At 42.4% G+C, this 12339-nt stretch overlaps 1 protein-coding gene across 13 annotated transcripts in view; it reads left to right on the plus strand.

Annotated features, from left to right (window-relative positions):
* Positions 1-12339, plus strand: part of ppargc1a (peroxisome proliferator-activated receptor gamma, coactivator 1 alpha) — a 422123-nt gene that overhangs the window by 378793 nt on the left and 30991 nt on the right. The window lies entirely within an intron of this gene.

A 12339-nucleotide genomic window follows, 5' to 3' on the forward strand; every position in this document is an offset into this window, starting at 1 on the left:
AAACACAATGGAACTTAGCACCCACTGCAGATCTGTGTGTGTGACTGCGTCTGCATGCGCACATGCTTCGCCACACCACAGCACGTGTCTGCCCCCCACACGAATTCTGTGTGTTGCAGTAAGCGGCTGATGTTTTCACACACTCAGTAAGCCAGCAGCTATCGTATAATGTCAAGGGTACGGAAAGGCTTCCAATTAAACAGTCAAAATCGGGGTTTCAAAGCAAGTAATACATATTTTTTTCTTTCCCTTTTTTGGAAACCAACCAGTCACCACATGAAGTTCTCAGTTCATCATACAGCAGAACTCGGCTAATCCTGCCTAATCTGACAGGAAAGTTTGCTGCTTGGCAGGGATCAGAGGTCTAACTCTGCAGCTGTACTTCATCAGCCCCCACAACTGGCCTCAGCTCATAACAGAGAGGCATCCGTTCAGAAGTTGAAGATTAGAGAAAACGCTAATAACTAGCCAACTTTTACAGCTTTTAAAGAAAGTGTGTCCTTTATTTTGCATTTGTTTCTGTGCCTGTCTTGCATATACCTGTTCTGAGCGATTTAGCAGAAAATTATGTCCGTTTTGATCAGCACGAATCCCGATCATTGATTTCTAAATGTCCCTGCTTGAGTCGTTGGGTCCTCTAAAATATCGGGAACCTCTAAAGTTGACTTGACGGTCAGACACCTGATGTTTCTTTTCTATATATTTTTTTTTTACTGTTTATTAATAATAATAAAAAAAATAGTCCACAGAGCAAATGAACAAAAATCTCGAAAACGTTAGAACTTCTCTTTTGGCAAGTGTTATGCCACGTTCACACTGGGCATGTGTCAAGACCATTAATCCGGGGTTCTTGAACACGCTTTTAGTATATGGTGTTCACACTGGACTGTTGCCACCCAATACTAGTGCATGTGCGTCACCTACAGTTGGAGGTGCGAAATGTCAAAGCGGTGCAAATTTCGGGAATCTTGCTCCAGACTTTTTCTTTCAAAGCTCTATTCCGATATATTCCATAAATCGCCATTATTAATGTTTCCTTCATCATCAATTTTGAAATGATTGGCACTTCCTCAAGTAAAAATGATGCCATCCATGCGTCACTACCAAATCTGAGTCCCTGTTTGGTCAAAGTGTGACCTGGTTTAACTCTCTGTATCTAGAGCCCATTTTCGGGCTCTAGATACAGAGCGACATGTGAACACGTCAGTTGTAAATGCAGAAGACCTCAACACTTAGGCTTTTTTTACATAGACTTTTCATTGGAACTAGTGCTATGAACACACGTTGTAGGGACAATCGAGGCTTAGTATGCTCCTTTTGGTTTTTTTGTTGTTTTTTTTGGTCAGAGCTACTTTCAGGTGATACGTCCCCCAACATCCAGTTTTTGTAACTGCATGGCTTTTCCAGGCACTTTGGCCTGCTTTCCAGAGTGCAGTTCAGAAAGCAACACCAAAGCAAGGTGTGAAAAATGTTGGTGTTCCCTGTGCAGTCAAACCAAGTCTGCTAATTATCCTAGTGTAAAAGCGTCCTTAGCTGATCACCAAGGTAATACTGCAAATTGACACTATGCCTAGGCAGTGAAAGTGCGTATAAATGCTTGTAGGAGGATTTTTTGATCTATGTGCATTCCCTTCTGCAAGATCACCACACTGTCCTCTGACTGGCCTTTAGCTTCTTCTGAGGCCTCTAACTGCTCTAAACTGTCCCCGGCACAAATTTGAAGGACACACCGCACTGCGGTTTTGTATTATAGCTGACATCCCACACACACTCGTGCTCACCAATGCATTGAAGCCATTGCCCCTTGCCTGGCGTTTTTGACACCTCTTCAAAACAGGCCAACCCAGAAAGACCATGATCTATTTAAGGCTACAGTTGTTAAGGGGTGGTAAGTCCAATAAGTTCCCAGTGTTCAGCCAAAGATAATAGCAAACAAGTGTGACCCAATGTCTTTTTGACCACAGGTTTCTTTTCAGATTTCATGTTGAGTTGCAAATATTTGAACGATGGAAGAGCGACTCTTCAGTTTTGGCTGATACAGATTCTTCTGTGGCGGCCCTGATGGCGGTCGCACAATTATGTGTCATGGCCACATTGCACATATGCAGATGAAGGAATTTACAGCTGTTGCAGGCTGTGTGTCAGTCTGCATGATTCTGAGAGAAAACTGGCACTCGTGTACCTTTTGACATGCTGCTGCTGTGGCTGTCCTTTGGCGAGATACACCGATGATAGATGGACAGGTGGACCACATGGACAAGAGCAGATAGAGGAGAACGAGTGAAAGGGAGGCGCATGGACAGAAAAGGCCAACAAATGACAAGTAAGACCGACGGAGAAGCATGGGGGACAGATGGGTAGTGAAACAGACCATCAAATAGACGAGGAGAAGCTTGGACTGAAGCCAGCCTAAACCAAAGCCCATGGATTGGAAGTAAAAGGTTGTAGGCTTAGTAGGCAGTAAAAAAAGATGCCAAGGCTTAAAGCATTGCTGATATTCAACATAGACTGCATGCATGTGAGTACACATATGCAGTTCTTGATTTATATCAGCTATGCTCAAACAGGATGCAATGTTTTCAGTCTTTAAAGGCCAGTACACCGCTTAGATTTACTTATTTTGTGTGTTATTGGACATATGCTGTAGCGCCTGTTGTCGAGTAAAACAAGATTACTGTATTTTCCTCAATATCTGGGCACACTTAAAAGCTTTTATTATATTTGGCTAAAATTACAATGTGCCTTAAAATCTAAACACCTTAAATATGGATTAATTTTGGTTGTGTTGTTGCAAACAAGGTTGGGTGTTATTGTGAGACCGCTAGCACAGCGAAAGGGTAGCGATGTCAGGCCATGTTATTTTACATGTTATTAACAAGGTTGGATGTTGGAGTAGTCCCAGCAATGTTTGGTTTACCGGTATCAGTCTGTGTTTTTACGTATTGTAAACTAAGTTGCGAGTTACGTGTATTGTGAAAACACTAACGTGGCTAACAAAACCAACGAGCAGCAGTGCCGAAATTTAATTATTTTTTTTTGTCTGTTAATAACAAGGTTGAGAGTTAGCGTAGTCACAGTAATGTTTATTTTAGCCGTATCTTGTTTTAGGTCTTGCAAACAAAAGTAGGAGCAACAGGTATTGAGAATATACTAACATTTCTAACATGGCTAACGTGTAGCAGTGTCACAAACAAGTTGTAGAATGGCAGACCGACTTATCTCTCACTCTTAATGTACCTCATGATACATTATGCTACATTCACTACGGCTTGCACTACGGGCTTGGAAATACGTGTTCAAGCGACCACCTCAGATGAAAAGTCCATGTAAACGTGGGTATATGGCTCTGCATTCAAAACTCTTGTGTTTGTGCTTCGTTACACAAGTTTTTCTGCTTTTGGGCTTTACCTACCAAACTTGCAGCCACTGAATGTGTGTTGGAAGTTAGACCAGTTGAACTTGGACCTATCAAGGACTCGGACTGGGTAGTGACATATAGTTAGCATCCTTTTCAAAACAAGACCAACTATTTGTGTTGGTTCAAGTTAAGCACTGTGCTGTAGGTGCATGCACTAGTATGGGATAGAGATGGTCAAGTGTTAATACCTTAGGCCAAAGGCGCATCCAAAAATGCCCATTAAGCACGTTCTTGATTGCGCATTACATACCCAGTGTGCATGTAGCGTTATCGTTCGGTGCTTCTTATATATGGCATCAGTTTTCCGCCCTTTAATGTGGAAAATACAGTAGATAGTTTGGGTTAAGTTTTCTTTGAAACGCACCTGAGCTTATGGTAGTGAGTATAGATGTTTACACAAGGCTGTTGTTCCTGAGAGTCAAAATACAAATGAGTGGAAAGTCACACACCCTCTTAGAGGCGTCGTCATGCCCTCACACACACAAAGACACACACAAACAGCCCAAACCCTTATTGTCCCGGCTCCCACTCACTGCTGAATGTCGGTTGCATTTATTTTGCAAATTTATGCTGACATTTGAGAGTACACCACCCGCACCAGTTCACTGTTCCAGCAAAGGGTGTATGAATTATCATACTCGGCTGTATAATATGATTTCCACAAGTGAGTCTTATTAGAAGACACCGCGTGCTTTCTCCCATCTCAAGTCCCCTTCACTTTTATCGCACTGATGTATTGTTTGCATTCTCTGGTAGAAAGAAAATCCTCAATTACTTTCACGAGGCGCTTTTACACAGCAACAGTATGCTGTGTCAAGGTACAAAAAAACGGAGGGGGAGTGTAGACAAATAGGCGCAGATGCATGGTTGAGAGATGCAGATACAGGCTGTCCAAGCTTGTGTCATCTTGGAGCGTCTGTCAGATCCACTCGGCTACAAGAGCTCTCAACCTGCTGTGGGCTCTCTTCACCACCACCACCACCCCCCGCCTCCCTTCTCTCTGTCCTCCCGTTCCCAAGGCGAAGCACGTGTTCTTGGATGATCGGAAGTTGAAGCAGCAGCGGCTAAACAAATATATTTTTGGCCAACAGCAGTCGCTTCTGGAATAAACGCCTGCAAGGAAGCAGAGAGAATTTGAAGGGAGAAAATAAAAGGGTAGTAAGTAGAGGGGTGATGTGGCCAAAAAAAGAAGAAAAAAAAGAGGAGGGGGGGGGGGGGGGGCGCTCAGGGGAGTTTTTGGAAAAAGAGCAAAGGAACATCTTTTGGTCTGGTGGTGGCTGCTTGGCTGCCTGTCTGTCTCAGTCGCGTGCACACTCAAAGCATGGTCCCAGTGGGCCTCTGCTGCTGATTGAGGCATGGTTTGGTGCTGCTGCCCCAGCTGATCCCATGCTCCCAGTGGATGGCCATCTCTCTCATCCCACCAAAGCCACACACCGGTGGCTCTGGAACAAACACAATATTGCTAGAACACTTTGATTCTGCCTTTTCTAATGCAAGGGAAAAGATGAAGGAAATGCCCGGCGCTACAATTGAATGAATGAAATGTACACATAAAAGAGAAACACGGAAAGGTAAAAAGAGAACAGAAAACGCTGGCTGATAAAAAACAAACCAAAAAAATCACAAGTCCATGCAGCTTCTATTATCCTCACACAAATAGTTCATGATACACTCACCACATGAGGGACAATTCCATTCTCATGACGTCTCTTGAGGTGGCTGTAAGAGCCTCAAATCAACTGCAAGACACACCTGTAATCCCTTTATTACTATGTACATACCGGGTATGTACATTCAAAAATGGACATGTTTTGTACGTAGAGCCCGAAAACGAACTTACGTAGCTCCGCTTGAATGTGAGAATTTTTAAAACGTGAGCCTGCCACATGCATTTACGCATTTTCATAGACTTTTCAATGAAAATGGCGGCTTGAATGCGTGTTACCGAGGGCAAGGTGAATGTAGAATCAGATGCCCCTACTACTTTCTACGACCTCCATGGGCCTCGACAACCCAAAAACCTGCAGTACCTGTATAAGTCAACCCCCATACAGGTGCATGTGACTAAGGCTGTAGACAGAGGCTTTTGCCTCGATGTCTATAGATGTTTTTTCTTCTGCAAATATATTGGTTTATCTGGTTTCCTTAGAAAACCTTTCTACGCCATAGAAGTTAATTCTTTCGCTGGCTCAAAGCCATTTTAACAGGAAAATGCTTCATGGGGGTGTTACAGTGGATCTTATCTGTGTTAATTGATAAGTTGCTCTACGCTCCTTGTTGTACACTAATGGCATACAATTCAGGAGGATTTAGACTTTGAACTTGAATATCGTTGGCACATCTTGTTCCTGCAGAGTTCATTTTAACTGATTTCTGAACCACCATCCAACTACTTCTTTGAAGATTCCTTTCTTCATGTCACTAACACATATTTTTTTTTATATTGGTATGTGACGCTGCTAATAGCGATGATGAATCCACATTTGCTCAAAATATCTTTGTTTGCCTTTTATTGTATATAATTGGGCAACGACATGCTATATTTCTAGCTGTAAGGACCTCAAAAGGTTTTGTCATCTGTTTTTGTCTTAATTTTTCAAACTTTTGTAATTGAGATCATTGCTTTTGGCTGTGCATATTGCAGTCCGGGCATGTGCATCCTCTGGTTTAGACTTAGTTCGAGTGTTATCATCCATGCCTATAGCTTCAGCTCGCCCCCCCTCCACCCCCACCCCCCGAAGCATTTAAGTCTGCACAGGCTTCAAATAGTTCAAGAGGCTCTCCTAGGCTGGGCTGCTGCATGAGGGACTTCATGCTTGGATGAGTCACCTGCTGCCCAATCATTAGCTCTAGAGTCTAAAGTGAAATCCTTTGCTAGGATTTTGTTGAATAGAAAAAAAAGTTTTGCATTTACATAAACACGAAAATTGCTTAAAAACTTTTGGTTTGATGTGAAAAGAAGGTGGAAATGCAACTTCTAAATAGCGGATAGGTTTGGACTCAATGATTATAAATTTGAATTTCCTTTCAAAATAATGGGGAACCCTTTATTCTGTTAACCTTTTAACACAGACGACGTCACAGGTGACACCTAAATAACAACGTCTTTGACCGACCGTAACTCTTCTATCGTTTACACGATCAACGTGAATCAGCAGATTTTGACGCGGGAAATAAGGGATTTTTCATATCAGTTTTGCACTGATAACAGCACAAAGCCGCTTTTCTTTGCGACAGAATTAGCTGATATATGTCAATTGTGTAAGCGGTTGGAAAGTACGGTAGTCGAAAGCTTCAACACTGGAGCGTTAGCTTCAGTATTGAAGCTTATGACTACCGTACTTAAAGGGGAAATGTCAGCAGCTCCACAACTGTCTGAGTTCATTTTGGGCTTCTGTGTTTTCTGTGGGGGCTTCTCCCGTGTTCACATGGCGCCATTTATGTTTTTAAGTCAGTTTTCGTGCTCAGCATGCAAAACGTGCATCCATTGAACGTGCATTTAAAGTTAAACCAGTTTAACTTTGACCAATCAATGACTCTGATTTGGTGGTGACGTACGGGCAGCAACCTTTTTAAAAAATCGAAGTACCAACATCATCTAGGAGAAAGTATTAACTGGAGTAACTTAAGTGCAGTCTGTGTCCGGCTGGAATTATATTACACCAAGTTTTTCATGTATCGTTTCATATAGCTTCACGAGATTTTAAGTGAGAGTTTTAAATTTTCTATCAAGTTGTAGGTACATGTGCTAGTATTGCATAGCAACAAACCCATTGTGAACACTGTTTGCTAAAAGCCCATTCATGAGGATGGATCACGTCCGGTGTGTACGCACTGTAACTTCGTTTTTTTTCTTCTTCAAAAATACATTTTTCAGGCTCACAGAACTTCCTTTTGTAATCCAGATTTCTTCCCTGTAAAATATTGTAAGGCTCTGAATGGTTGGATATAACATCAGTCGATCCATAATTTCAAGTGATCAACAGCAAATTTATAAAATGTTTGTTTTGGCAGGCTTGGCAGTTTTGCGTTTAGGTGAGGTGGAAGTGCACAAATGGGGGTAAGCTGTAAAAAGCAAGCCTATATCAGTATTCTGGAGACAGCAGATCCCAGATTACAGTGAAGTACAGCTCAAGATTCAAAGCACAGTGCTACAAAGCAAAGCTTGGAGAGCTTTCATATCCACCTCCCCACCTCACCTTTCTCACTGTATCCCAGCCTTATGCCCACCAGCAGGAATTGTATTGACTTATGTGTACACTTCCTTTGATGTGCTTTTCATTTTTTAAAGATGTATGCATCCTAACGTTTGGTAACGCTTGCACAACACACCTGAGAAGTCCTCCGCATTCAGCCTCCCACGAACATATATTACTTCTCAAGGTGTGCTAAAAGATAAACAATACAAAGCTGAGACAAAAATGTTGAGAGTCAGGACACGAAGGAGAAGCACACACACACTCCAGTGACTGACTTCTGCCTTAATCTAGAAGCAGCTTTTTCTCACACACACAGAAGTAACGGGTTACTCTCTAATCACCAAACTGTCTTCGTGCAAATGGTCGGTGCCACGACAGGGCCAATGTTGCATCCATTGACTGTATATGAGAACTGGACTGAGTATCTCCTCCCTCCTGGCGTTCCAAACTGGAAGTCCCAAAAAGCCAAAATCCCATAAACCGTGTCACACAGCCACTACGAACATTTTGTGCATATTGCACAGATGAAAATTGGTTATAAGTGAATATACATGGAAATAGTAAGAAAAGTCGTGGTTCTAAAATCACAGAAGAACTATGAATAAACCACGCAAAGAACACGTAAATCAATGTAGAACTGTGTGGGATTATTGTGGTGTTTCTATGCAATTCATTAGTGTTACGTGCGCCGTATACGCGAGATAAACGTTGTAAATTGGTAGTATATGCATGAAAAGTTTGTTAAAGAAATGTGGTACGGTCATGGAAAGCCACAAATGTGCGTATGAATCTCGCAGAATCAGGGCACAGTTGAGTAAGATTTACGTAATAATTGCTTATAAATATAAATCTTGAAATACATGTAAACTGTGTAATTCTCAACGGCCCATACATTTTTAAGAACTCAAGAAACACTCATGAAAATCTAGCATGTATCACGAAAGCTCAAAATGTTATCTGTATCATATGCGGAAAATGTATGAAGTGGCTGTGTGACACAGCCTTGATACCTTTTTTTTTAACATCCATCCATTTCCTTAACCCGCTGTATTCTTTTCGGGGTCACAGGCGGGGTACACGCTAGACAGGTCACCAGTCTGTCTTTTTTTTTTTACAACACATTCTTGCTAATTCTAAAAATTTTATGATACTTTTTCTGTAGATCATCTTATTCAAGTTATATACTGACCAATCAGATGGCTCAGTAAAAGCTGGGGGTCTTGTCGATTGTTCAAAACGTTTGACAGATTCCCCCTAGCCCCGCTTTCAGTCGAAGGGGTGTGGCCTTCTAATACACTCTCTCTTGATTGGTGAGAGTGGTTGCCATAGAAACGTTGTCTCAGACCGACTCGGGTGAAAATATGGTGACTGAATTGACTTCATTTCATTGGAACCAGAAGCCAGTCATTATCTATGGATGAGGTCACACTCACTTGTTCCAGGAAGCCTGCATAATAAGTAGAATTTGAAAAAGGTAATTTTTTTGGTTACGAATTGACTTCCTATCCCCCACAAACTGTTCACTTTCCAGAAATTGGTTTCCTCGTCTCGTATCATTGTAAGAACTGAAACTTTAATAAGACAGTGTTCCAGAAAGACAGCTTTATGTGTCTTTTGTTGGAAACACTGTAGTCCAGTAGATCCTGTCCCGGCTCTCCTTGCTTTGGCATTGTTCCGAGGAAGACATTACTTTGACAAATGAAACACCACAAACCCTCAATGGGCTTGGCTCGGCCTAAAAGGTCAGGAGCTCCATTGTGCAGGTGCGCGTACGGACGAAAGTGTGTGTCGAGGCAATGTCAGCGGCAGATAATAACAAGAAATTTTGGTCCATTCGACTGGTGTCGCAGATCTATGTAAATGTCAGAATCAAAGTGATCAGCTTTTCTCTGTGTGTATTTTTTAAATGAAAAGCTGCTTTCTGAAGTCGTCCCTGTGTTTCATCCAGCAAATGTTACGGAAAAAGCCCTCTTTTTTTTTCTGAGCTCAATCTGTCCCCGCGTTCCACCAGCACATTATCAGCAGTCTAACAGTAGGTTCAAAGGCCTCTTGCTTAGTAGTGCACATTCAGAGCTGCCGACTTAAGCAAATAGCTATTTGCATTCCATTAGGAGGAGAAAAAAAAGCAGAGGGAAGCACCATTCCTCATCCCATCTCTGCATCTAGCTGAATATTCCTTATCCGAGCCTCCCTACCTCTGTTTTTTTTCCCCCTCCTGCTGTGACCGTCGGAGCAAAACACAGTCGGAGCAATCACAGCAATCAGTGTTTCCTCATGCCGAGCAGATTGGGAAGAAGCTGCCAAAACAAAAGAGTGAGTGTCCAGTCATTACGGTGGCGTGTGATTTGGTGGTGTTAGCAAATGGTTGCTCAGACCATCTGTTTAACGGCTGGAGGAGCAAAACAACAGGAGCTTGGAGCAGGACCGAGGATGGGGAGGCTCCACCAGGACACAACGGAGCCTCCTCCAATGCGATCAGTTAGTTTAATAGCTGTCCAAAAATTATAGCGCAAAAGTTAAGAGAAAAATATTTTTGACCTCGGTTGGTATTATTTGGTTGGTTTTGGCGCAGGGTTATAGGTATAAAGCTTTTAACTTCCATTGAAAGCTAGACATCTCTTGAGTAGGTGTCTCGATCGTATCTACCCTGTGTCAGCAAGAGTAACAACACTTTTCTTTCTCTGTTTGGTTCAGTCTAACCTCATTTCTCCACCCTCTACCCCCACCCTCAACTGCTATTATAGCGCTGTAACATCCTCAAATGGCTCTCGAGAGATATCTGCTCCCACCCACACATCCCGGTCCTCAGTGACGAGCCGAACCGCTTCCACACTGACTTCTGACTCACAGATTCTTCTAAACTGAGATTTTGAGGCTTGCTTTTAATGAGGCTACTTCTAAGAGCTCCTCAGATCTGCCAATTTTGGTTAACGTGAGGTACAAAGTGCTGATCCTGTTGCACAAAGTTGTGCTGCAGCCGGATAAACAAGCTGAAAATAAGGTCTCTAAAAATCCTGATTTTATAATCGTGTCAAGCATTAAACGTTAATCACGCGCAGGGCCGGGCAAACCATTTGACCCGTGGGTCACATAGGGTTCTAATTTGACAAAAGTAGATACTTCTGGTATTTCACCTCATAAGAGAAAGCAATAACTTGGAATTTGGATGAAAACATGCTCTACCTTGGATTGAAAATAACTTAAAACAGAACATTTTGGAGTTTTTATTTAAAAATGGTGGCTTTTGTTATGTATGTTTTTACCATTAGTGAAAAATAAAAACTTAGAGAGATGCTGCGTTCGTGTAGTGTCGGAATGACCGGCTCGGAAAAATACAAAAAACAACAAATCTTCCAACGCCACCTGAACATAAAGTAAATAACTTTACTGCATCAAGACAAGGGTACATTTATTTGTAGAGTGGCACCTATGGAGACACACCGGAATTACAGGAAGCATAATTATAATCAATATAATTTATTCCAGTTTGGCTGACCAGATTAAACAGTTTATCAGGCAGCATATGGCTCCTGGGCCATAGTTTGCCCACCCGCACTGGTCTAGACTGTGGAAAATAAATCTTTGAACCTTCAAAATGCAGAAAATTGATCCTAGACTGCCAGTCTGTGGGCCAGTTTTTTCAAGAACATAAAAAGCGAGTCCATGGGACTGTTTTCACAAGACATTATTTAAGAATACCGCCTTATTGATTCTGTACCCACATGGAAAATAATCGGTGGGTTTAGTTTACATCCTGACCAGAGTGAAGGTTGCGTGTTCAGTTTCATGATGTGAAACACTAAGAGATGTGCGCCCGCTGCCTCGTGTGCACACACACACACACAATCACATGGAGGATCTTAACAGCATTATGTATGGTTTCATCACACTGTATAAGCCATAATCACCCTCTCTCCATCTCAGTAAGCTTATGCTAAATGACCAGACGTCTCAGGCGGCTGCCGTGATTTGTCTCCCCGCCGCGCATCGTGCCGTACCTCCCCTCCCCTCGCCTCCATCTCCTCCCTCCTTTCCCGCCACCATATGTTGTGCCTGTGTGACCGGCCAACGTGTCAGGCCTGACTAACGCCTTAACGGCGAGGCTGACTTTGATTTATTTCTTTAGAAATCTAGGGGCTGGGGGTAATAACGCAGAATGACATTATTTGTTTATCAAATCCAAGGCCAGCGTTTCTTGGCAAGATGTGATGACTTGATACCAGCACCCTCACAGCGCACAGAGCCCCTACCTCAACCCCCCACCACCCCCATCCCACCCCCACCCACAGAATCAGAAGGACATGTGGAAAGGTTTGACCTCATCGGGGCAAAATTGTTTAAATAGGGTTATAACAATCCATTTTAACAACAATTCGATTCATATCATGAATTTCGGTTGATGATACGATTTATAGACGATATTGGTTCATTTTGAATAATCCGGATTCAATGACCTAAAATAGATCCAGGACATCTTTAGCCAAAAATTCATCCAGTGTGACTCGGAGATAAAAACCTGGCTACTGGACAGTTTTCCAGATTGATTGGATAGTAAGAATATGAATCGATTAATCGTTACACCCCCTATAAAGGTGTGTTGCTTGCAGTATCTCACCTAAAAATAGCAATCGGTTGTTAGAGTTAGTTAAAGCTTCACCATAATCAGTAATCAGGTCTGTCATTCAGTCACATTCAAGAAAACTTTGATCCTTCACTCCCATA

This window comes from Oryzias latipes, chromosome 18, assembly GCF_053564925.1.
Source record: "Oryzias latipes strain Hd-rR chromosome 18, Olatipes_Hd-rR_3.1".
Classification (NCBI taxonomy): Eukaryota; Metazoa; Chordata; class Actinopteri; order Beloniformes; family Adrianichthyidae; genus Oryzias; species Oryzias latipes.